Consider the following 24,760-nt stretch of genomic DNA (forward strand, 5'->3'; position numbering starts at 1 on the left):
TTATCCTCACTGGGCTCCAAAAATGATTGTTTGTCTATATGTGCCCTGTGATTGGCTAGCGACCAGTCCAGGGTGTACCCCGCCTCTCGCCCGAAGACAGCTGTTCTGAAAAAAGGGACACAAACACATAATAATAAAAATAACAAAAATAATAATAATTCATTCATTTTCTACCGCTTTTTCCCACGAGGGTTGCAGGGGATGCTGGAGCCTATCCCAGCTGTCTATGGGCGAGAGGCGGGGTACAACCTGGACTAGTCGCCAGCCAATCACAGGGCACATATAGACAAACAACCATTCACACTCACATTCATACCTATGGACAATTTGGAGTGTCCAATTAACCTAGCATGTTTTTTGGAATGTGGGAGGAAACCGGAGTACCTGGAGAAAACCCACGCATGCACGGGGAGAACATGCAAACTCCACACAGAGATGGCCGAGGGTGGAATTGAACCCTGGTCGCCTCGCTGTGAGGTCTGCGCCCTAATCTAATAATAATAATAAATGTAATTTATAACGCACTTTACATCAAAAAAATGATCTGAAAGTGCACATATAGCAGATTGTATGATACTTTTACTTGTAAAAATGGACTGTTACGTGTAAAATACTATAGAGTCTAGCACCCCCCGTCAATTTTGTTAAATCAATGCGGCCCGCGAGTCAAAAAGTTTGCCCACCCCTGTCCTAGAGCCAGCTGGGATAGGCTCCAGCTCAACCACGACCGTATAGAAAACCGCTATCATCCAACACTTCAACGAAAACACTCAACCATGTCTTACCTACGTCAAAACAAGTTCTTTGAACACAATCGACAATTACAAAGAAGCTTGAGTTTTTCATGAAAAACACTAAGGACAGCGGAGTGGAAGGGCACGGCGAGCGGTGCGTGACAGCACAACAAAAGCTTCCAAGGAAAGAACGACGGCGATGCGTGGAGCGCGGCGATGGGAGGACAATACCGGCAGACGTCAGCTGACAGCTCGCGCATTTGCGACTCGTTAATGTGAGAAAGTCGATGGAAAATAAAGTAGGCCCAGTCGGCGCGGCGAGAAGGAAGAGCGTCTAACTTTGACCCGGAGTTAACCGTCGTTTCGTGTCGTTTCAGACATGCGGGGAATAGATTGCATTCGCCGGATGGGAAGTGGGCCGACTGATTAAAACGTAGCCTTATTAAAAGTGGCAGGCCATTCCCCCCCCCCCCTCCTTAATAGAGATAACGCTGACTATAAAGGGATGTTTTTAAGCGGCGTTCGCCTTCCAAGTAATTCTGACGTGAGATATTCAAAGGATATTGTTAACAAGATCGTTAACTCAATAAAGAGTGCAAACGCTCCCTTCCAGACGCAGTGCGGAATCTCCCGCGGGAGGTGATGGGATGCGTTGCTATGGCGCTACTATATGTGCCCCATCAAAAGCGAAAGCCCATTTCATTCCTGTTAGTGCCTGGGGGACGTCTGGCCCGTTCGGGTGTTTGAAGTGCACGCCGGTGGCGCTGCGGTTCTGATCTGCGTTTGACTCCTGGACCTGAAACGTCGGTGGTTTGTAGCCCAAAATGCTACTACGATACTACGGCTACTAAATGATATTAGTCACTGTAGAATAGAATATTCGAACTAGATGTTAGCATTCAGCTGGCGGACGCGTGGAGGAGGATGCACCAGAGGTCCCATTCAGCTCAAGTGGCGCAATGATTGTGTAAATATCAGCAGTGTAAACAATGTGATAATTACGATAACGCCATCGTACTTGTAGTGTTCCCCGGAGGAGACCGCCATCACGGTTTTTCCCCAAAGGCCTTGCAAGTACTTTTGCACAAAATGTTTATAAAATAATGTTCTGCTTTATTGTTTTAACAACAACAACAATAGTAGTCAGCGGCGGCCAGTACAGATCGACCCCCAATGCTGTGCATTCAACCTAGCGTGATTTTGGAATGTGGGAGGAAACCGGAGTACCCGAAAAAAAACAAAAAAAACATGCATGCACGGGGAGGACATGCAAATTGCACACAGAGATGGCCGAGGGTGGAATTGAACTGAGGGCTCCTAGCTGTGTGGCCTGTGAGATAACCACTCGGACACCGTGCAGCCACCAAGTAGGTTGTTCATTACAATTCAAATTAAATTTTAACTTTAAGAGTGTTTAAACATATATTTTTTAGGTATAGTGAGGTGTTTTACAGCAGAAATATTCCCTGTAATTATATATATTTTTTATATATTATTATATTATTTTAATTATATATTATATTTTTTTAATATTATTTATATTTTTTTATATTTTTGCTCTTTACTGTATTTGCTATTTGTACCTTATTTTATTTTATTATACTATTTTACATAGAACAATTACCTTATTTTTTTAACCCTGCATGCCCCCATGTTTTCTATCTATCCATCCATCCATGCATCCATCCATCCATCCATCCATCCATCTATTAATATTGAATCCTACTTCGAGGAACTTCACTGATCGCAGTCGGGTCTGGAACCAAGTCACTACGATAAAAAAAGGGATGACTGTAACCAGAGCGGCCTCTAACCAAGGTTCCACTGCACAGAGTGGTAATTTGCGATTGGTAATCTTAATTAGACCCCCCCTTTATCACTCTCTGGCTGCCGCTAATCTTTTCTATTCACGACAGCCGGGATGTTAACTGGGATGAATCCATAAAAAAAAGCAGGTTGCCAGGGAGATTGATGTTTGTGTCAATGTTTAGTACATCCTCTGATGCGCCGTCACATGTGTTGACGCGCTGGCAGCTGCTGCGGCAGACGGAAGAAGCGGCGGCGTGCTTTAAAGCGAACATACGTCAGTCAACGGCAGCTTACGCATGTGAAATATTAAACAGCCAAAGAAGCCTTAAAAAAAAAAAACGGTCAAGGTACGTTGCCTTTCCTCGCCGCTTTGCAAAGAGATGATACAATATTAATGGCTCCCTGAGAACGCCGCCGCTTTTCAGACTGAGAATCCGTGACGGCGAAAAGCAATATCGGACGAGTAAACAGTTTTGTGTACAGCCGTGTTTTAAATACGCCAAAAAGGTGAACGCTGTTGTCACGCAGCTAAATGAAAGCGTGTCACGACACCCACACTTTGCGCCTCGCCGGCGAGGGCGCGCTTATGTACGACGAGCGGTCACTAATAGAAAAGTGTCCACAGAGGAGCACTTCAATAATGGATGCCGTTGTATTTAGACGCGCATCACGACGCTCGTTAACGTTTGCCCTTTTCAAGTGTTTACGGCAACGTGGGGAGCGTGGGGAGCGCCGGGGAGCGCCGGGGAGCGTGACACATGACCTTTAATTGTTGCTTGTTGCGTGCGGGGGAACCAAATAAAAGATAAGGCTGGCGTCATCCGACGCCACCAACATCTCACGCTAGGAAGGCTTTCTGGACAGATTGTCATGCACTGTAATAGGCCACGCCCCTTCAGTCATCATTTTAACAGATGACCTTTAAACTCCATCGTGTAATCGGATCCTCGTTCCTGTCGTCACATGACCTTTGATTGACATGGTGGTGATCTTGACTGGCATAAAGGACAGTCAAAGGTACTTCGGATTTTTTTTTTATTATTATTATTTATAATTATATATTATATATAATATATATATATATAATATATAATAATAATAATAATAATATAATATAATATACATATATAATAAATAAATATGTATTATAATAATAATATAATAATAATATGTGTATATATTATAATATATAATAATAACAATAATAACAATAACATAATAACAATAATAATAATAATTATTATTATTATTATATTATTATATATTATATAATAATATATATATAATATAATAATATAATTATTATATATTATTATTATTATTATTATTATTATTATTCACCGACTATTGCCAAACAAGTGTATCAAAGCATGCTGGGAAGCAGAACCTATGTTAATTGATGCTACAATATTATGCTATTACAAATTTTCACCCTGACTTCTGTAAAGTACTGAATCGGGGTTTAGGTTTTGTGTGACCTTGGTGCCAAATGTCAATGACCTCTGTGAGCTTTTGCACCAAACTTGATTTTCCAGTTGTTTTTCTTGTCGGCTGAAGCTGATTTAAAAGAATCCCCTGCAGGCCTTGTGGGCTATCAAGCTTACCAGCGTGGGACGGCGAGACGGATGGACAGACCAACTGACTGACTGACTGACTGACTGACCCCCACCCCCCGCAAAAAAAAAGCACTTGCAGCCACCCCTCTTCCATAATTCCGACATCATCTTCCGCTCGCACAAACATCCTAAAGTTTGCGACAACAACTATGAGCGGGAATCGATCGGAACGTGTGAAACACGGAAGCGGGGACATTACGACTTGTGACATACGCCGGAGAAGCATTGTGCGCTCATTCCGAGCGGTAAGATGTTTTTCTGTAAAAGAAAAAAAAAAAAAAATCATGAGCAAGGACAACAAGTTTAATGCTTGTCTGCATCCAACTGAGTGCCTTCGTGACACACACGGAAATTGGAGCAATACTGCAGCAAACAAGCATTGATCCCCCAATAAATATCATCCCAGAGCCATGCTGGAGAGTAACAGATATTAATTGTGAGTCTGCCACACGTAAATAAAGCACAAGGCAATCAATACTGCAGTACTTTTCACAAATACACACTGTATATACCCTGTTTTGGGACAATAAATAAAGATTGTGGCATATTTCCGCCGCCCATGTGGGTCGAAAAGCGACACTGACCAGGGAGTTGTTTGGTTTCCGGTGGGATGTGGGAAATATTCCCCGTGACAGACCAGCCCACATCTGCTGCCGCCGCCTGAGGCAAACCTTTTCCTCCTCACCCCCGGACTCATCGGCTCCGGAACTGGGGCAAAACTTTCCATCAAGCGATGACAGAGTGAGGACAACGAGCACAACACCGGCCTCTAATTGAGAAGCTGCCGTGTCTGGATGACTGCGAGGCTGGATCGGTCCAGCGTGCCGTCTTCTTGTCGCTATGGCAACACACACAACCGCAAACAAGCAGCGTGCTTGGTGTAATCTGTTTCAAAGTTTGTTGACCTCAAAAGTCCAGAAAAAGAAACAACACCTTTCTGTGTGTTTCCAGCAGGTATTCTTATGTACACCTCAACCTTGAGGACTTCATCGGTCTATGAACTAACACCATGACTTCGTGAATCGTTCAATTAGTGTACGCAAACGGATCAGAAGCATTGGTAACAATTCAAAAATGTCTGCTCGGCTTGCCAACCAGGAGGAGGCATGTCCAAGGTCCTTATGCCAATACATTTTCAGCAGGATATACGCCTGCCAAAAAAAAAAAAAAAAAACTAAACAAGGAAAAGTTGCGTGGTGTTTGGGCCCTTAAACACACGGACGGTTTATTTGGATTCATACCAAACTAACGTTTCTTTGTTAGTTTTCGAGAGACCTCTAAAGTTTTTACTGTACATGTAAACAAATTGGCAAGATATGATGCCAGATGCCGGGATGGGCACCGGCATCAACTACCATGACACCATAACAGCCCTTTAGACTGGAAAAACTGGAATACTGGAAATAGAGGGAATAAACACTGGAAGAAGAAGGATCCATGATGGACAGGGTTTGTGTGAAAGTACTGATCATTAATGCCTTACTGATTGACAGCTGTGGAACTTTGGGTTTTGTTGTTCAGAGCAAAGAAAAGGCCCCCCCCATATCACCGCCACAGTGTTCGATTTCCAAACACATGTATACAACATCCACACCTCCACTTCATCTCAAGAACACTTCCTCAATAACAAGCTCCTCCCGACAAGTCCTGCAGGGAGAAGATTGAAAAGACACGGAAACAACTCTATCACACGTCAATCCCATCTGTGGAAATATTCCAAAACCAATATAGCCAGTGGCGCCGGCCCGGAGAGCTGAAGGTCTGCAAGTGGAATGGATGGCGGCAGGCGAGAGAAAGATGATTTGTTAGATTGGACCCAGAGTGAAGGCGTGCGGCGCCTCATTCTTCTTCTTGATTTTGCGGAGAGAGGAAAAAAAAAAAAAAGGAACCAAAAATAAAAAAATAAAAAGCCAGACGTAGTGCTTGTGGTGCCGTCGATGAGTTTATTTCATACGTCGGGGCAGCGAGTAATGAGGAGGAAATGACCTCCTGCCTGGCTAAGACACAGCAGAGCGCTCGGGATGATTTTAGTCTCTGTGTGGAATGAATGAGCACATGTGGAGCAGGGATGGAGGCAGGGAAAGAGGAGCGCTGCCCGGGTTGATTAGCAGGGAAGCAAAACTGCAAACTTGTCTGGGAAGAGGAGGAAATGAAAAGTGAAGAAAATGTGGAAGTGGTCCTACTTTGCTGCTACCAGAGCAGACGTTCTTCTGGGATGACTTCCTATGTGAGGTGGGAATTTGAGACAATGCCGGCGCTCACCTTGGAAGGACCCAAACAATCACAACTATATCATTAATTAGCAAAAAAAATTATATTTCCTGTTTGAGATGTTCCATTATGTCCATATTAGCTATGGTATTCCTTTCGCTTCTCCACCTCCAGGCATCCATCTCCATTTCTGCCCTCCGAGCTCCCATCACGCCTCCCTGCCCTTTCACTTCCTCCCTGCAGTTCAAACAACTCAAAATTTAGGATTTCATAACCGAGTCCTTTTATTTGCCACTTTAGCTTTGGTATTCCTTTAGCTTCCGTACCTCCAGGCATCCATGCACTCATCAGGCATCCCCGCATCCGCCCCTCCAAGCTCCTATCTCGGCCTTCCTCCCCCTCCATGACCCCCACTGCTTCCCTGGAGCTAAAACAACAATAGCAAATAATGGAATTTTATGAACATAATCTGGAGTAATCATGTTCTCCCCGTGCATGCGTGGGTTTTCTCCGGGTACTCCGGTTTGCTCCCACATTCCAAAAACATGCTAAGTTAATTAGCGACTCCAAATTGTCCATAGGTATGAATGTGAGTGTGAATGGGTGTTTGTCTATATGTGCCCTGTGATTGGCTGGCCACCAGTCCAGGGTTGTACCCCGCCTCTCGCCCGAAGAAGACAGCTGGGATAGGCTCCAGCACCCCCTGCGACCCTCGTGAGGATAAGCGGTAGAGAATGAATGAATGAATATAAACAAATCAACAATTCCAACAAGCAAGGTAACAGTAAAAGTTCACCAAGCTCCCGATCTAATTCGACATGGCTGTTGTTGCCACAAGCCTTGAGTGTCCTCTGGCGCCCGTGGTCAGTATGAATAAATTAAATGGTCAGTATGAATTAAATAAATCTCGCCCAGAGACAGCTGGGATAGGCTCCAGCATGAACAACTAACAACTGCATGTTTTGGTTTTGCTTTACATTTGATATTTTGCATCTTCTGCACTTTTGTCCACCGGTATACGTATTAAAACATCTCGTCCCTGTCTGGCACGTGAACTTTCCACTTGGGCGGCTAATGACGGTGCAAATGGGGCGCGTGAGGCAAAGGTAGCCGTCAGAAGTAAGGGTGTCAGGGTGGCGGCGGCAATCAGCTGTGATTTGTGTGATTGAGAGCGGACGGTAAATGTTGATGGCTCATTTGCTCCTTGATGGATAATTGTGGCTATTAACAACATGACACCAGGCTGACCTTTGCTATAAGACTCTTCTTCGCACTCTTAATGGTTTTCCTCCAGCCCGTGTCCTTGCATTCATTATGAGGAATCTGGCTTAATGACTCCACCTGATGGCACCACGTGCCGCTGGCTTCCTGAGACGCTTTGTCATTGTTATTTCCATCAAGGAGAAAGTAAAAGTGCAGATAAAAAAGTACGTCGGCATTCTTCTATCTTCATCTCATATTGGCGACTTAACCGGGGAGCGTTTTTCCCTGCCTTTACTTCCAAATGGAAAAGCACATAATGCTTTTGTGGAATCCCTGCAGGCAGAATGAATTAATAGCATGCACCTTATTTGGCTTTGAAGCTTCAACTGTACTGCAGATATTTGCAGCATCCAATCTGCCTCCTCCTCCTCGTCTTCTTCCTCCTCCCGTGGGACTTGCGGTCGCGCAGACCTCGTACAGTTACATAAATATGTTTTATAATGAATATTTCAATGCCGCTGCCTTTGTTTTGGATCCAACAGTGGGGGTCAGCGATGCCCGTTTTTTTTTTCAAAGAGCAGAAATTTAGTTAATTAGCTGTGGCCCTTTTGTTGTGCACTCATTAAAATACATTCCTGGTTTATTTGCATAACTCGTTAGGATTACTCCTTCACAAACGCATGGAATCAAACTCATATTGTGTGTAATTAATAATGAGTGCCTCTAATGAAAAGCCAAGCACACACATAAACACACGATATTAGGAGTGTGTGGCTCTGCTAACATCCAAAGAGACGACTTTGTTTTGTTTCCGTGTTGGGATTGTGTGATTTGTTCAAGTGTCTTTAATAATTGAGTTTTTTTTAAATATGGCCGCTGTGCAGGTAGGAGACCACCAACGCTGGAACAGCGGCGCCCGAGGCTGCGCGGTCTTCAAAGAACATCAGTGATGAGTTCGCACAACGGCGTCAGAATCATCGTCTTTCTTTGACAAATGTACATTCCGATGCGGCAGCAGATTTGAGAGCTCAACCGATCCATCTTTTGGATTAAACTTCAGTTTTGGCTGCACCGGGAAGAAGGAGCACCTGATTCCAGACGACGGTATTTGAACTGCACTGCAAGTATCTGTCAAAGGTTCAAAGCCAAAATCATGGACGGAAGTTGGTACCAGCTACTAAGCACCCAAGCGGATTCCGAGACTCCACGTTCATTACGTATAACGGTGGAAATTAGGCACAAACAAGTAGTAAAAGACATCAATACTGTGATGTTTCATGCCGGGAATCAAACCAGACGCAACGTTTTCTAAACACTGATGTCTCCTTTTGTCAACATCTCACAGACAATTGCCGAGATCTGCTTGAATGATCAGAAGATTCCAATTAAAGAGGAAATTACATTTATGAAACGCTCCTTCCAATTAACGAGCTGTTTATCAGCGCCGACGCGTAAACGACTTTGCGGCAGCTCTCCAAAACTCTTGTCGCTTCCGTCGGTCGCTGCCAATTTCTTTCATTCTTAGTTAAAGCTTTTATTTGTCCTCGCCGTCTCTATCCGAGCGACATGACAGTTTGATGATGCTGTGCAGCAGCTGTTGTGACACGCGCTCAGTCGGCACTTGAAAGCACCACCAGCGCATCCAGTGAGAGGGGGGGCGAGGACAGGGGGGGGGTTTAGCTTTGACAATAATGAAAAGGCAACAAGCTGCACATCCAGACAATACCTGGATATCTGCAGGCGGCTAATATCTTTCTGCCAGTTAGTTCTCGGTCCTATCAGGGCTTCATTATTTATATGGCGACTGCTGAGCTGGGCTGCTCCGGGAACAATATCATCATAAACACAACCACGCCGGCTTTGCTTGGGATGGAGGGGGGGGGGGCACCGGAGATCAGGACACAAATAATGTTTGCCCAAACTCCCCGGAGTTAATTTAGCTCAGTGTAGCGGCCGACCTGGACTCGGCGTGGTCGCTCGGCTAGGCCGTCAAAGAGATTAAACTCGGCGAGATGAGATGGGCCTAAAAGTGCTTTCCTTCTCGCCGCGGAGGAAAAACAATTTATGAGACTTCAAGAGTTCAACACAACAGACTCACGGAAAACAATTTGGGTTGGATTACCTTAAAAAGGACCGCAAACTCAGTCCGACTATTTCAAAGATTAACAACACTATTTATTATCTAGACTGTAAGTTGCTATTTTTACCCCCCTGAGTTGCGACTTATATACCTAACATATACATTAAAATGTTTTTAAAATTAATTCATACTGACCACGGCCGCCAGAGGATGCTCAAGGCTTGTGGCAACAACAGTCATGTCGAATTAGATCGGGAGCTTGGTGAACTTTTACTGTTACCTTGCTTGTTGGAATTGTTGATTTGTTTATATTCATTCATTTTCTACCGCTTATCCTCACGAGGGTCGTGGGGGGTGCTGGAGCCTATCCCAGCTGTCTTCTTCGGGCGAGAGGCTGGGTACACCCTGGCCTGGTGGCCAGCCAATCACAGGTCACATATAGACATACAACCATTCACACTCACATTCATACCTATGGACAATTTGGAGTCGTCAATTAACCTAGCATGTTTTTGGAATGTGGGAGGAAAACCGGAGTACTCGGAGAAAACCCACGCATGCACGGGCAGAACATGCAAACTCCACACAGAGATGGCCGAGGGTGGAATTGAACCCGGGTCTCCTAGCTGTGAGGTCTGCGCGCTAACCACTCGTCCGCCATGCAGCCCTGTTGATTTGTTTATATTGTTTTTTTTTTTTTTATACTGTGTATTTTGTACTGCTTAATTTTAATATTTTTTTAAATATTTTTTTTAATATTTCAAAATAAATATCCTCATAATGGATATTTTGACTGATGGTCTGGAAAACGTGATAAATAAGGTACATTTTCTGCAGGTCCACGGACCAAAACAAGCACCGATAAAGGTTACTGGATGTTACATCTCCTTCCCACTGTCAGCTCGTATTTGTATTCCAAGCTCTCTCCATCAAGCCTCTGCGGGTTATTTATCGCTGACAAGAAATCACATACGTTAAATTAGGCCTCTTTGACTAATGACGGAGAGGGAAATGTGACATGCTCATTTGGAAAAAAAAAAAAAGAAAAACAGGAACGCCGTTAATGAAGCTCTCATTCAGTCGTTCCTTAATAAACAAATCATCCCCGTCGCTGAACTTCATCTTCAGAGGCAGCTGACTCGACAAACAGAACCTTATTGGAGTTTGTATTAAAAGCTATTCATTGCAATCTGCGCCATAAAGGGGCCATGTTCGAATAAAGCGGCGGCTTTATTGCGTAATCAATATGATGTTTAAAGTGCTCATAGAAATGTCCTTGCTCTTATTGTTCTACATGAACGGCAAGGAGACATCCGCCCAACTTGAGGCGATTGATCGCAAAGTGGGTTCCATCGCCGAATAAGCCAACATTAGTTTAGAAAAGAGTCAATTTCTGGGAACTGTTGACATGTTGACATACTTCACGTTATTTCTTACGATATTCTTGGCGATCATCGAGAACTCGCTCCTGCACCGCCGGTTCACAAACTTCACCTTAATCCTCTTTGACGGCGGAGGAGGTTGCGACGGCTGCCCTGACCGCACGGCCGACTAATGATTAGAACTTCTTTAAATAACGTTACAAGTCCCTGGACCATTATTTCTCCCTCTGTTCTCCTCTTCTATAATGACAAATCCGAGACCTTCAGAGTGTAGACAATTATTATTCCTTTCTTCCCTTCCCACTGAGACGCTTCCCGCTTTGTTTGATGAGCCAATCCCTCTGTGGCCCCTTTCTATTGCGCCGCTAAAATAAAGCTCAATTTAAATTAGCTTTGCCGCGTATTCTCTCATGTCTCCTGCATGTGTTCCCATCGCACATCAAGCAGATGCGGCGTCGGGTTCAGAGAAAGCGCTTTGCCACAACTAACCGTTTGTTCCTCTTTTCTAATCTCCTCCTGTAGATTCTAATCAAAGCTCATTCAACCTGCTGCGGCTCCAACTTTTCTCCAACGTTAGTTGATGTTTGCATTTGCTCGGGTCTCAGGGCGCGTGTTGTACTTTGGCGATGCAAATGCGCCGCACCTGGAATTGTGCTTGCATCGCTGCACAAACAAACGAGGCTCCGGAGTCGGCAACTCATTGGTAGCTAGCTAATCTTCACAGCGATCTGACATAAGCAGTAATGAAACATAATCACTCATTTGGAATATTATTACTTATGAATTATGGTTGTTCAAGTTGTTTGCTTTTGAATTATGATGGAGAACACAACAGAGTTCCTACTGGCAGTGACAAATTCCATTCATTCCATTCATTCCAAAGTCTGCATTTGGCTTTATGTGTCCATTTGGGACTTTTGGTCAACTAGTCTTCATATTTGGCCTTTATGAGCCTGTTGTCAGAAAAGTGAGGAGTTAGGAGTTGTGTCCAAGATGGGGACTGTCTGAGATGGGGACAGTGTAAAAAAGTGGAGACGGTCTCCAATGTGGGGATAGTGTAAAAGGTGGGGACGGTCTCCAAGACGGGGACCTTGTCCAAGACGGGGACGGCGCCCAAGATGGGGACAGTGTAAAAGGTGGGGATGGTCTCCAAGGTGGGGACGGCGCCCAAGGTGGGGACGGCGCCCAAGGTGGGGATGGCGTCCAAGGTGGGGACAGTGTACAAGGTGGGGACAGTGTCCGAGATGGGGACAGTGTAAAAGGTGGGGATGGTCTCCAAGGTGGGGACGGCGCCCAAGGTGGGGACGGCGCCCAAGGTGGGGATGGCGTCCAAGGTGGGGACAGTGTACAAGGTGGGGACAGTGTCCGAGATGGGGACAGTGTAAAAGGTGGGGATGGTGTCCAAGGTGGGGACAGCGCCCAAGGTGGGGACAGTGTAAAAAGTGGAGACGGTCTCCAAGGTGGGGACAGTGTAAAAAGTGGAGACTGTCTCCAAGACGGGGACAATGTCCAAGACGGGCACGGCGTCCAAGACGGGGACGGCGTCCAAGACGGGGACGGCGCCCAAGGTGGGGACAGTGTCCGAGATGGGGACAGTGTAAAAGGTGGGGATGGTCTCCAAGGTGGGGACAGCGCCGAAGGTGGGGACAGTGTAAAAAGTGGAGACGGTCTCCAAGGTGGGGACAGTGTCCAAGGTGGGGACTGTGAAAGCAGCAGCAAAAATGGACAACAGTCTTTCCATACAAATCCACTTCCATTCTTTCCAAACCGACTTAGGAACCCTGAACAAAAGAGAACATCCTCCCGTGTCCTTGATGGGAGTCGGGTCAACAACACATCTATCAAGCGTGCACCAGCAGCCTTCATATGAAGAGTTTTGATTTGATGACTTATCCAGCAAACAAGTCAAAAGTAGACATCCATTGTGGACTGGACTTTGAAAGAGTGAAGTATTTGACAGCACTTCACTTTTAAAGACAAATAAGAGGATGTTGGCTTTAGCATGTGACACGCACGGCTATTTTTTCCCAGGTCCCCAGGCGCACGCTGGCAGCTTCTTCCCTCCGTCAAGACATTTCTGCCTTCTTTCAACACTCGGCACTATTTTGAGTCTGGGAGTTGTGTTTTGGGAACTTTTTTGTCCATGAATCTATGCAGCCGCCATATCTGCTTTTCACAGACAAGGTCTCTACGGAGGACATATCTTTTCTTCTCCCACCGCGTCTCCTCAAACTGTCGTCTAGTCTTCCCAGTTTCCCTCCCTGAAGGCCGACAAGAACACATTTCACACATCTGCGGGGGACCCAGCATGAACTCACTTGGCCTGCTTGTTGTTCCCGGTCATGTCCTCGCCGCCTTGCTTTAACGGGACGTTTGTTTATCAATCCCAGGCAGCACCTCTCCTGCATGTTACCCAACATTTACCCATTTTACAACTTCTTTGTGTTCTTATCACACCCTCGGGTTGGTGGGAAGATGACCCCGGGCGAGCTCCTGCTCCACGCTGCATATTTCAGCAATGCCACTTTGAAAGAGCATAAGTGCGCTGGAAAAGCTAACCGAGCCAGAAAGGTTCCCCTCCTGCGGGCTGAATGGTTAAATCCTGACACTTAAGCGTCTTGCCAACAGTTTTCAGAGTTTTCAGAATCCGGTCCAGCGGCAAATTCCCTCCCGAGGACACTTCCGGAAAAAGGCATCAGGTTAAATCCACATTTTACCGTCTCTCCTCTGGGCGCGTTCAGAGTAAGAGGGGAACATGTTACAGGTCACTTGGCAGGCCGGCCGTGATCGCATGCGACTCGCCAGGTAGCAAGATGACAAACAAACTGAACGTCGCCTTCCCGAGAGGTCGGCGCCTCTGTTTGCGGTGAGGCTAGTGCGACATGACCGACTGAGCGTGCTCAGTGACGAATGGCGGTGGAAAATGTCGACGGTCTGTATCGGGCAGCGGTGACCACATTGCGTATACACACACAGCCGGTCTCCATGCAGTGTGAAAGGTAATTGAATCTAACGTCAAGTCTCACAACATTACTGTTACATATTACTACATATTTTTCACTAATAATAAGCAATAGTTGATTTTTATGCAATATTTTATTGCAATATAGCAAAGGGACGTCTGCATATATTTTATCTGTTCATTCGAGGTATTCCACAGACAAAACATACATTCTTGTTTTCCAAATATATTATTAGCATATCCTTAAGTCATATGTTTTTGCGTTCAAACACGTCCACGGAGGAGCAGCTTTACAGGGATGAAGATGATCCCTTTGAACGAATTAAACCACATATTGTAATCCCAACATCTGGAGGACAAAAATCCTTTGGATCATTGTTCCGGCGGGCGCTTTGGAAAGAAACAAATTACCACGGGTCCAACTGCGAATCAAATTTAGCGGTTTAACGCCAGCTCCTGAACGTCGTGTTTATGTTTGACAATGTGACGGGAGATACTCATTCATTCATTCATTTTCTACCGCTTTTCCTCACGAGGGTCGCGGGGGGTTTGCTGGCGGGGTACACCCTGGACTGGTGGCCAGCCAATCACAGGGCACATATAGACAAACAACCATTCACACTCACGTTCATACTTATGGACAATTTAGAGTTGCTAATTAACAATTAAGTTTCTGGAAAATATCAGTTCCCAACTAAAAGCTACATTATAAGTATCATTTCATTCGCACCATTCACAGCGATGTACAATTTGGAGTTGCTAATTAACAATTAAGTTTCTGGAAAATATCAGTTCCCAACTAAAATATACATTATAAGCATCATTTCATTTGGACAATTTGGAGTCGCTAATTAACCTAGCATGTTTTTGGAATGTGGGAGGAAACCGGAGTACCCGGAGAAAACCCACGCATGCACGGGGAGAACATGCAAACTCCACACAGAGATGGCCGAGGGTGGGAATTGAACCCTGGTCTCCTCGCTGTGAGGTCTGCTAACCACTCGACTGCCGTGACGCCACACGGGAGATATTAAATATTAATATTTTAGTGGAGGTTCAAAGGTCTCCATCATCGCCTGAATCTATACGGTGAATGTTATTGATCCGCAAAGAGTCATAAAGCATCTCTATCGGAAAACCTTTAGATCCCATAAAGGTCTACCTCTAAGCAAGAGAAAGATTGACAAACAAACAATCGGAGCGTGAAAGTGACCAGAGAAAATATGAAAAGCCTTTTTTTGCCCGAGTGAAGGCTGTTTTCGTGTCGAGAATCCTGCCGCATGTCAATGGCGGTATCTGCCCGTCAAAGTGTGGCCATTCTGGCAGATTACCACTTGGAGGCATTGTAGTGTGATTCCTTGCGTGACTGGGGTCAACCCCAGGCAGACAGGTGTCAGGAGGACCAACAGGTCCCATGTGGGTAGAGGTCCACCACGGATGGCCTCGGGGCTCCAGTGTGACAGGAAGGAGGAGGCGATATGATGAATACTGATGAATCGCGGGGCGCCGGCAGGTGGTCAAGACGGGGGGGGGGAAGGCAGCTTTTTTGGGACGAATCTTGTGCGTCATTTTTAAACGCGCGTCAGGTGTGTGGTTGAGGGTTTTTAATTAGAGCGGCCATGCGGCGAGGACGCAGCGGTGAGGCTTATCAGCCGGATGCAGCCGGCTACGGCGTATTTATCACATCTCGATAAGGTGTTTCTTTTTCGGCCATGCGTGTATTCAAATCAGCCAGATTGTCCACGTGAATCGCCGCCCACCCCCACTATAGGTCCCCGTCCCCCCCCCGCCTGTGTCAAGAACCTCTCACCCCATCAGGACACAGCAGATTAGGTGTAAGATGCTTTTTGATTATAGGTGGCGGCGCGCTCTATTTGGAAGGTCACGGGTTGGACATTCGGTGTGAAGAGTCCTCCAGCGCACAGAGGAGCCAGGGGCGCTCCGAGTGGGGTGAACGTGGGAGTGATTTTCAGGGAAGGCAGATTGGATTTCGAGTTGCGCTCGCATCCTCCAAAAGATAAAAGCGCTCCGAGGGAATAAATGTTGGCTGCACACTGATGCCGGGTACTCTGTTTTCTCACTTCAGCATTTTTATGTTTTTTTTTTTTTTTGCCAAAATGACCAACCGACCGGGGGCCTTAGCGATAAAACTGTAAGTCACCCTTCCGTGCCATACAGCGGGGAAATGAACTGGACCGGACTCCAACTAGGAAACCACTAATTCAATCCGGGCTACACTGAGCATCCCTCTTGACCGTCCAGGTCCACAGACAAAACCTCTCATTATTGCTGCCTGGTCCGCCCACACCGCCATCGCCTTTGTGTCCCCGCGATTAAATCCTGAAAACTCCACAGTGTGCATTAGCGATAGTGAGTCACAGACATGGAGGAATGAACTCGGATGGGTGATTTTCCAGAGTTGAGACAGCTTGTTGTGTTCCTCCCTGCAGGGCATGAACTCTTTAGGGAATCATTTATTTAGCAGCCGGCATCGCATCGTGCCGTGCACCTTCACTCCCGTGGTGGTCAGACGCTGCTGCGGCAGGAAGTCAGCTCGCAAACTTCCTTCTCGACAAGTTTGGCTAAAATCACGCTGCCTTCCAGGTCAGTTCGGCTTCGCTCTGCAGAAGTCGGTCCAGATTGGCATTTCTTTATCCCTCAAAGTACCCTGGTGTATAAATTGTTTAAGTTGAGCTGTATATTTCATAGTCCATCACAACAGGGCCTCTTATTGCTCGTCATTTATTAAGTGCCGGCTAGAGCGGCGCCCCTGGCAGTTGCGGCCAATGCCAAGTTACAGCGCTCTGCCCTCAGGCGAGTGTGAACTAAACACAAATATGCACTCAGTGAAGAAGGTGATGGGAACAAGACAGACGTTTTAACACTTTCTCGGGCGGGCGCTTGCATTTACACTTCAAGACGGACGCAAGGCGAGTCGACTTTCCCTTTTTGCACGCGCAATAATTGGCTTGTTTTTCTCCACAACGTGTGATCATAGCGGTGAGGGCTTTAGAGTCAAATTCGATTGGTAGCTCAGCCAAACATACATACTGTTCATATTTGTATATTAAAAATACTTTTATAAAAGTCCCCACGCGTCATGTGATCACCGTCTATAGGCGCCAGGTCCTGTGTATTTACAAAGTAATTTACTTTTATGTTTACTATATTGTAAAGGTTACTATAGGGGTGCTATTTCATTTCAGGAGTGCTCTAATGTTAAAAAGTCTATTATGAAGGTCATAAACAGTTTTCCTACACGCCAATTATGGACATATTTGATTTGCGGAACATGAAAACAAAAAAAAGGACTGGTTAGCGCGCTGGCCCCACAGCTAGGAGACCCGAGTTCAATTCCACTCACGTCTATCTCTGTGTGGAGTTTGCATGTTCTCCCCGTGCATGCGTGGGTTTCCTCCCACATTCCAAAAACATGCTAGGCTAATCGGCGACTCCAAATTGTCCATAGGTATGAATGTGAGTGTGAATGGTTGTTTGTCTATATGTGCCCTGTGATTGGCTGGCCACCAGTCCAGGGTGTATCCTGCCTCACGCCCGAAGACTGCCGGGATAGGCTCCAGCACCCCCGAGACCCTCGTGAAGATAAGCGGTAGAAAATGAATGAATTAATGAAATAATAATAAATAAAAGTTCCCACGGCTGTTCATATTTGCATATTAAAAATACTTATATAAAAGTTCCCACGCCACTGTCAACATCCACGCGTCATGTGATCACCATCGACAGGCACCAGGTCCTGTGTATTTACAAACTAATTTACTTTTATGTCTCCTATATTAGATAATATGAATGTAAAGGTGACTATAGGGGTGTTATTTCATTTCTAGAGGGCTCTAATGTTAAAAAGCGTATTTTAAACAGTTTTTCTACACATCAAACATGGACATATTTGATTTGCGGAACATGAATACAAAAAATCTTAACGGGTGCCATTTTCGATCCTCCATTCCCGGCGACCATGTGACCACGGCTGGATCCGGCCGTGCCAAGAGCGAGCGCCGCCGTGATTTCTGTAAGCTCGGGACGAGGCTGTTAAGGCTGAACAACTGTGACGTTTAATGACACGCATTGGAGCCGAGTGTGACACCAGGCGCCATGTTTATTATGTGAGTGGGTTTTTTGGGATTCCCACGACCTGTTGCCGACTTGAAGCCCGGGGGAAGCTTTGGCACCGCAACATTTTCTGTGATTTTACACTTCACTTGGCCGCGTAGCTAACAGCGAGATAAAATAAAAAGGAAAGGGGGGGGGGGGGGGGGAAGCTAACATCTGTCTGAGGCGTGGGAGTGTGTTTCACACCTCGCACTTCGGCTGCCTCAAAGGACAACAAGCCCACGAGGGGACGCCTGGATAATTACGATATAAATCGCTCTGGCAAGATGGCAAACGAGAAGTACTGGGAAATATGAAAGCTGTGTTTTTTTTTTTTTTTCGTTTCTTTTCTTTTAGGCCTGCGATATCGGTGCATCATGTGGGACAAAGCGGAAATGAAGATTAATGGAAGGATTGGACTGTTTGCCTGGCCGTGTGAGAGGCCTCCATGGAGGGAGGAGGAGCCACGAGCTGCCCTGTCCTCTAATCTGATTAGTCTGCTCTATGATAAGACATAGAAAGCATCTCTTTGCATGTCAAAAATATCAAAAATAACCGTAACACCAGCTCAATAATACACCAAACTTCCTGTCATGCACACCAATGACCTATGTGGGGACACTGCAGGACCACAATTGGCTCTTATTGTGCCTCATTACTCACAGTTGGATAATAATAATAATAATAATAATATTATATAGAAAGTATAACAAATGATGAATAAAAGGGACACATGAACACGTAATATGAGCGTAATAAGACGTGACTTAAGGATGGTGAGATCCCAACAGACGCCGCCGCTATGTTTTGCTGTGTGTTATTTCTTGAATTGAAATAGTGTTTCTGCACATTCTGCAACAAAGTGCTATTACTTGCTACTTTCTTTAGCTCCATTGTGGGTTATTCTGCAGCACTGATCGATAGGAAAAGCAGTGACTTATGGCTTAGTTGCTATGCTATACTCACTTGTACACTAACTCGTCTTGTTAGACCGGGCGGCTGAAGTCATAAGGATTGTTTATGTTCAAACATATGCCTCCATCTCACTGTTTGTTTTTAAAAAAAAATGTCCCCCCGTGATATCAGTCACATCCAATCCCAACTTGTAGGCATAGCCATGAAGTCTGAGCACTAAAAACGTCTCTCTCACAAGCATTAAATATTTCTGGAGAGCGCTTGGCGTCAAACCCTCCCACTCGCCTTGGCCAAATAAAGCTCTCACACAGTCAACTCCGGAGGCAATTTCCGACTCGCAGTCAGTATTTTGTGCTGAACACTCTGACAGTGACACATTGGCTAACACGGTGTCAGCAGCATTAAGGGCGCAGTGCAGCGTGGCGCGCTCACTTGACGTAGCCGCTTTAATCGAGAGCCTAAATGAAGGTAGATGGTGTTCCAGACGCCGCTAATGATCAGGCTTCTCGGCAATAAACTGACGCAATTAAATGCTTGACACCGGTAAGACAAACTAAGTAAGAATTCACCATGCTCTTATTTAAAATCCAGCGTGCGGCCAGGAAGAGACTCAGCTGACTGCACGCACTTATTTAGCTCGTATGGTGCCACTTAGCGTGACTTTTAGTTACCTGGGAATTGTTGTCTCTCGGATAAGCTCCGCCTCCCTGGCACCCGGCATAGCATAGCATAGCCAATCGGGATTATGGATAGATGAAGTGTGGTTCTGCAACACAAACATGGCATTGGTAGCTGACATTGCAGCATTGTAGCAATTACTAATAGCGTGTATATACTAATATACTACAAATTAGCAGTATAAGTTAAGTATTAAGTATTAAGTTAAGTATTTCTGATACTGAAAGAAAAAAAAACCCATTGATGTCACAATTATGACATAAAAAGTGAAAATTAAGGGGGAAAAAAAAGTCACAAGTGGAGGTGGCGGCACATATTTATATCATAATTATGACATTCTTACCTCATAAATATCTCTTAATTATGACTTACATTTGCAGTTGAAAAAAATAAGTACATAAAAAATAAAAATGGAGTTATTGTATTGTATTGCATTGTAATACAAACAATAACTTAATAAATACACATGAATGAAATCAGTATAAATGATGAATATAAATAGACGCTTCACAACAAGACAGTGTTAAGAGTAGTCGCAGCAATATATCCAGTACATATATATAGGTATATATACAATACAGCTCAAGTATTTACACTGAATAATAAGTACTTTAAGTTAGTGTACACTGCACATGCTCCTCCTTGACAGAGTGATAATTATGACATTCTTACCCCATAAATATCTCGTAATTATGACTTACATTTGCGGTTCAAATAAACAAGTACATAAAAATTGTATAATACGAACAATAACTTAATATACATGAATGAAATCAGTATAAATGATAGATAAATGGACGCTTCAGCGTTAAGAGTAGTCGTAGCAATATATCCAGTACATAAAGGTACACGTACAGTACATCTCAAGTATTTACACTGAATAAAATCAGTACTTTAAGCGATGTTAAGTTAGTGTTTAAACAACACTGCACGTGCACCTCCTTGAAAGACAGAGTACTTCCGTACACACTATCTATTACTCATTTGCATATTTTATTGTAGCCTCTTACTTTTCAAAGCCTCCCGATGTGATTAAAATTGGAAACGCTTCACGCAACATATGTGGATTTGAGCGAAGCCATTCCAACGCCATGTGCATGTGCAACATTGTGAGCATGATATTATAGTAAAATATGATGTATTCTGTGACGCAATGCTTGTGTTGGAGTTCATCGGACAGAGCAGCCAATGGGGTGACAGGAGAGGGCGTACTGGTAAATTGCATACATTATATGAAGTTTACAGCATCGTCTGCATCTTTTTAAGATGTACTGAAGCCATTGTTCGGCGATGTGTCCGTAACGTGCAACGGAAACGTTATCGTTGCTATTGTGTGGAAGGAAACCTTTGTGGATGTTTAACCCGCGGCCGTGAGGAATGTGATGACTGCGCCGCGAAGGAACATGTGATGCGAGGCTTGTTTTGTTGTTCTCTGTGATAACTCACAATAATGTTTTTTCTCCTTCCCCCTCCTGGCAGCTCTCACCCCCGCTGGATTGATGGTTTGAGCCTGTGGGAACATGGCGGAGATAACAGTGATTATACACTCAAGAGAGCGGCCACCCGGTTTCACCCGCATCGCTGGCAGGCAGCCCACCATCACAAAGACGCTGGCAGCGCACGGGATGGAGTGCGCTCGCATCAGCGTAGGAGTCAGAAACACAGAAACCGATGTGAGGGATCTGGCTCTTTTTTTGTTTCCGCATTGATTTAGGAATGCTGAGGCGTGCGGAATTGGACAAGAGCGGGTCAAATAATTCCTGTTCTTTTAGCGCAGCGGCTAATCAAAAAGCAGCTGGAGTGGATCTGCAGCTGAAGAAGCACAAAAGCAAGAAAATACAACATCTCAAAAACAAGACAATGATACTCACTCAAGGCGGATGGATGGATGCCCCCCCCCCCCCCCGAAGCCCCATCCCAACACCTCGGGGCAACTGGCTGTCACTTCCTAGGCTCCTATCTGAATGAGGAAGTGTTTAATGAACTTGTAAAAGGTCACCAGCATATAAAAACTTCACATACTCACCAGTCCAATGATGATGTGGTGCAAAGTGGAGCTGCTTAATGAAGTCTGGCCTGCAGATTGAGGACCACTAAAAGGCGTGTTATGGTCCATGCTTATGGGCTCTTGCTTTAGCACATCTGTCAAAACAGGAAGTTACGGCATTCCAGCTTAGATGATGATAATGATGATGAGAGGACAGTGTTAGTTCATTAAAAACTATTAGCATTGTTAAAATAATAATACATTTTATTTGTACAGTGCTTTTTAGAGTACTCAAAGCCGCTTTACAGTAGAGAAAAAGGAAATAAAAATAGAGTTGAGTAAAAACAAAGTAAACGATGCATTAAAATACAATATCCATACATTAATTCAGAGCTAAAACAAGGCTAAAAGCGGGGCGGGGCGCAGCAGTCAGGTATACAAAGTTAGACATTAAAAACAAGTGGGTTTTTAGTTGTTTTTTTGAAGGTGGGAAGGTCGGGGCAAGCATGGAGTTATGCAAGGTTCATGAGCAGGTGTATGTTAAACAGCAAGTACATTGGTAATAATTCATAATTGACAGAAATTTACATAAATTGTGATCTTCCACCAGCAAAAACGTAATATTTTTTGGTGTAATAACCTGACTTCCTGTTGTGGTGCAACCCTTTTAATTTAGTAGTCTGCCTCTTTTATTTTGAAGGCCTGATTATATTGGCTACAGGATATATTACTGTACTTGTTGTTGCTAAGTTGATTGGAAGCTATGCTAATCCAACAGGACCACAAATGAGTTTCTTATTACAGTTAAAACACTGAAAACTATAAAAAGAAAGAATAATACTGTCGTTTCCTGGTGGAAACACCAGGAATATGAGGGTAAAGTTTCAAATGAGAGACAAAAGCCAGACTGTAACAAAGCCAAGAAGGCGGATGCTAGTTTAGCTACGCTAGCCAAACTGCCAAATACCATATTTACATTGTCGTGACACGCTATATAACTCACTATATAACGCCACATGATAGTTTTATAAGCATACAAGTACATAAAAGTACATAAAAAAGGTACTTTACCTTTGTTATGTCCTGTAGTGGGTGTGACAGCTTGTGTGTGTCTGTTTCTCCCCCAGGGGTGACACACCTGGACGTTTCATCCCAGGTGAGGGCGATTAACAATCAGCTGGAGCTGGCCTAGAGGAGGCAGACATCACTTCCTCTCCTCCCTCCATCATCGCTGTGTGCCTGAGCAACCATTTTGTGTGATTTTTGTTGTGTTTTAACGTTTAACGTCATGGTGTTGGGGGTTTGTTTTTTGCTAGCTCCAGTTTAGCACATGAGAACCAGACAATATAACTTCAACATGGCCGACAATCAGCCGAGTGAAAAAACACAAATGCAAAGCGAAGCCCAAATCTTACAAATCATTGTCACTTTGTGCACGAGTCCGACATAACGCCATCCACGACCTCATTGTGATTAATCTGCGTCTCGTATGTCGAATTCTTCGTCGTTCTGCGGCCGTTCCCGCGCCATCGTCGGCGTGAACTTGCGTCGTCTGGGCTGATACCAATTAATGGCACGTCAACAAACATTTACTTGAGCATTACTCATGTCACAGCGCTAATAAATAACGGGACAGGTACACCGTGGAAGCGCATCGCTCAAGAGCGACTCCCCCGACGCCACTCAAGGCCGTGAACCTCCAAGGCAGTCAGGCGGTTGCGTGGGACACAACAAGGCCCCCGCCTGGAAGCACTGGAGGTGAGATGAGGGAGGATTGTGTTTGCAGAAGATTAAGGCCCTTCAGGATGGAAGAATGATGGATGGAAGGGAGGTTCTTCATCCATCAGGAAGCGTTTGCATCATCTTAAACAGGCCAAGCGTGGACGGTCTCCCACCCTGGCGCTCCCCAAACGGGTCCAGATGCTAACTTGACCTCCGCCTCCAATCATGGCCGTGATGGATCACATGGGAGAGCACACGTTTGGGGGGGGGGGTGCGACAAGTGAGCAAATTGCCGGGATGTCTCTCTTTCGCCGTGCCGCCTCTCCGCCGTCTTATTACGTATCAGCTTGCCGCCATCAGCAGGACTCGTTTTATCCGACGCTTTTTTTTTTTTCTCCGCTGTTCTGTTCTGGTCATGAGGCGCCTTTTCAAAGACAACGCCGGGCTATCGTAATTCAAAGCGGGCCGCTGAGTCGCTTCCAGCCGCTCACAAAGCGCACCCTTATATTGCTGTGCTTTTTAAAAATTATTTTTAGAAACCCAGGGCTCATGAAAATTCCTTCTGAGGATGTTTTTTTTCCGAGTGTTTCCCCATTAATAATGAGCACTTCGCCTCTTCTAAAGCCGTTTTTCTTGCACTTTTCCAGCAAGACTCTATCTTGCTCTTTATCGTAGTTTTTTGGGGGGGTGAGACAACCAGTTGTCAGTCTACTACACCGCTACAAAAAAATGAACACGACTCATAAATAAACATTATTATTATCAGATTATCATTAGATTGTGTTCGTAAAGACTAAAAAAAGCCAGGAATTCACGGTAATCCTAAATAATCCCTCCTTTGGATGGCGTAGCTGATGTAGCAGCTTTAGCATGACACCTCTTCTGCAGGAGGTCAGTGGCAGGAAGTGCTTTGGGTCTCTCAAGGAGAACAACGCAACACAAATGCAATGCAAATGACCACAGGGTATCCTAATTATTGCAATGGCTTAACAGAAGTGGCTGTAGGCAACCTCCTGTTTGCTTTTAATTAATATCACATGCTAAAGTAGAAGCATTGAGCGGTCAAACCTCCAGTTGCTCTACATGCACTATAAAATGTTGCTACTCAGGTTGTACAGTGAACTAATCAGCACTATTAATGCTGCTATTACAACATTGGTTGTGTTGCTGATGTGTTCTACGACAAAGTTGTTAATACACGGACCGTGTGGTCAGCGAGACTGCCGTAGCGGCAACACCACAAGTGGCCAGCATGCAGCAGTTCCATCTACCTCTGCATGCACTTTTATGCTGGCTGAGCATGCACTATAAAACAGGTTGTACCAGTTTGCTACTTACTGCTATTACA

General features: G+C 45.0%; 1 protein-coding gene across 1 annotated transcript in view; it reads right to left on the minus strand.

Annotated features, from left to right (window-relative positions):
• Positions 1 to 24,760, minus strand: part of LOC131108561 (cadherin-6-like) — a 354,525-nt gene that overhangs the window by 121,430 nt on the left and 208,335 nt on the right. The window contains exons 13-17 of the mRNA XM_058059595.1: positions 22,762 to 22,929; positions 21,730 to 21,845; positions 21,575 to 21,663; positions 21,150 to 21,213; positions 19,697 to 19,791 (exon numbers count right to left, since the gene is read on the minus strand). The gene's annotated coding sequence lies outside the window, so the exon portion shown is untranslated. The remainder of the gene's footprint in view (positions 1 to 19,696; positions 19,792 to 21,149; positions 21,214 to 21,574; positions 21,664 to 21,729; positions 21,846 to 22,761; positions 22,930 to 24,760) is intronic.

The sequence above is a fragment of the Doryrhamphus excisus genome, chromosome 21 (genome assembly GCF_030265055.1).
Source record: "Doryrhamphus excisus isolate RoL2022-K1 chromosome 21, RoL_Dexc_1.0, whole genome shotgun sequence".
In the NCBI taxonomy this organism is placed as follows: domain Eukaryota; kingdom Metazoa; phylum Chordata; class Actinopteri; order Syngnathiformes; family Syngnathidae; genus Doryrhamphus; species Doryrhamphus excisus.